We start from the raw sequence: 2,760 nt of genomic DNA on the forward strand, positions 1-2,760 counted from the left end.
TCAGCCCTCCCAACCACACCTCCCACCAAAAGAACAGAGGCGTTGGGCCCGGGGGCCTTGGCTGGGTGGTTCTTCGGCCTATTCGGACAGGCGTAAAAGAAGTGACCAGGCCGCTGGCAGTGGTGATACAGGCGACTGTCAGTAGCCGGCCTGCTGTTGGCAACAGGGACTGGGCCTCCGGAGGGACGGCTAGCTGGGGCATTGGGGTTGATTGCAGGCTTACCCCCTTTCCAGCTGGTGGCGACTGGCCTCCGCGTCTCGGGCTTCCGGTTGGCCTCGTAGTTGTCGGCGATCTGCGCCGCTTTGTCCGCGTTCGTTGGTTCGCGGTCCAGGATGAACTGTCGGACCTCAGCTGGGCAGAGATGCAGGAACTGGTCTTTGATCATCAGGTCCCGTAGCTGCTCAAAGGATTCAACGGACAGTCCATGGATCCACTGGTCAAAGTGGGTCCTGAGTCCTTGCACCAAATCACTGTAGCTATCGTGTGGGCCACGTTGGAGGTGCCGAAAATTTTTTCGGTATACCTCAGGTGTCAGCCGGTATTTGGCGATCAGCGCCTGCTTTATGGCGTCAGTCGTCATCGGCTTCTGGCGGAAGAGAAGCAAATGCCTCCAGGGCTTTGCCTTTTAGCCCTGGGGTCAAGCACCTTGCCCATTGGTCTCTAGGCAGCTGGTACTGTCTGCAGGCTTTCTCAAAGGCTCGCAGAAATGTGTCCAAGTGCCCGTCCTTTTCCTTCACGGGAAAATGCTCTGGCCGGGGTTTAGGAGTCTGGACGCTGCTGGGCTCACCGTTTCGGGCTGTGGGAGCATGCCCCCCTTGTCGGAGCATCTCCAGCTCATGGGCTCTCTGGGCCTCAGCTCGGCGCTCAGCTCTCTCCGCCTCCCGCTCGGCTCGCTGCTCTGCTCTCTCTCTCGAGCTTGCTGGATCAGCGCCAGACGTCCATCACGGTCTTCGGCAGGGAGTGAGTCCAAGGCCGCTTGCAGGTAGGGGTCCAGCGTGCTCTGATTGAATGTGGGGCCAGCGCTCATGAGTGGAGCCTCTGCTGCAGCCCCATTGCCACTTGGGCCAACTTCTGCGCCTGCTGGATTCTGGTTTTTGTTCGTGGCGTCAAGGCCTTGGTACGTGCATAACCCAGCAAGAACTTCCTTTGTCTGCTGTTTGTACCAAGGTTCTCCTTTTGCCGCCATGGTTGCCAAATAAAAGATAGAAAAGAAAAATGGAGAAAAAGGGAGGGAATACTTGCAAGTACACACTAATGTCTCAGGACTAGTAACCACTGAGTCTGTTCTCCAAAACCTATGATGCAGGATTCCCGCAGGAACAGTGCAGGTTTTTAGTGAGAGGAATGATTGCTCAAACCAAATCACTAATGCTCTGGGATTATCCCACCGCTGCCACCAATGTGACGAACGGCCCACCGACGTTCGTCCCAAATACGGGGGACTGACGGGGGTCCCACTGCCACCAAAATGCGACGGACAGCGGACCCTGTGTCACCACTATGCTACAGTCCCACCACTGACACTGGTGTATCAGCGGATGGAGGGACGAGACACAATGCCGGCACACGGCTATCACAGGCACAGTTGGGGCTTATCTTAGTTATCCCACCACTGGCACCATGTGACCAAAAATCCAGCAAGCTAATCTCGCTCTACAATTTGCCGCAGGGGGGTATTTTGGATGCCCCACCACTGCTATCAATCTTCCAAGTACTGCGGGGATTTATGTATATCCCACTTTCTCAGTTCCACTTTGGAACTCGCAGCTCTCCGGCGCCCCCCTTACCCTCAGGTCAGTCAGGGAACTGCACCTAGGATAATTAGTCGCCGGACGGGCTGCCTGTTGTGAACCGGCAATTAAGCTTCTGCAGTAAGGGAATTATCAATGCAGTGGCCGCAGCCCCTTATTCAGCAATATAAGACCCTTCTGGACTGCCAGCAAGCCGCAATAGCCGTACACAACGTGCTGCCACCAGTCACGGTTACTTAATTCACAGTGTTAAATTAAGAGGGTCCGTGGCAAACCCCTTGAATTAGTAGCGATTATCTATCAAAGGCGTATAGTTCGATTCTTAGAGCATGGAGACAGGCTAAATATTAAATCATTTCTTTTCCGAAAGAGGACAGTGATTACAGATGAAAGTTGCTATAAAATTGAGACATAAAATATGTTCAGTACAAATATAAAATAAAAGGATTAAAAACAGAGGTACACTCACGGTTGTTCATGACTCTTTAGGCAAACCCATGTGGCGGAGAAAGAAGGCGGAGCCACACATCTCCACTCATCTGGAGTTCTTGTCAGCACGAGGATTGGAGCTCTTCTGAGCTGGTTTTGCCCAGGGAATGCCTTATAGACTTTCCTATGTGACTTCACGGAGAGGTGCATTCTGGGTTGATCCCACCTCTCTCATCCAAGTTATGTTTTGGCTACAAAACTTAGATTAGCTATAACTTTATGGGAGAAGCTGGCATGGACTCATCAGTGGTATCATGTTTCCCAGCGTAATGAGCCCAACAAGAAAACATTTAAACATCTATGCGATATGACCGTCCATTTGGGAACAAATCATAGCTCATGTTCTGGACAGGTTAGAACTTCGAAAGATACCCTATAGCGGAGCTGGGACCGCTCAGATTATGAAAATATGATTTTCATATCTCTACTTTGTACGGTTTTCGCAGGGCAGGCTCTTAAAGTTTTATCAAAAACTCCTGGCTTCGGACAAAGAGTTTTTTCCCTCTCCTTTTTTTCTCT

The sequence above is a fragment of the Dendrobates tinctorius genome, unplaced genomic scaffold (genome assembly GCF_039654945.1).
Source record: "Dendrobates tinctorius isolate UK_male_01 unplaced genomic scaffold, ASM3965494v1 ptg000403l, whole genome shotgun sequence".
In the NCBI taxonomy this organism is placed as follows: Eukaryota; Metazoa; Chordata; class Amphibia; order Anura; family Dendrobatidae; genus Dendrobates; species Dendrobates tinctorius.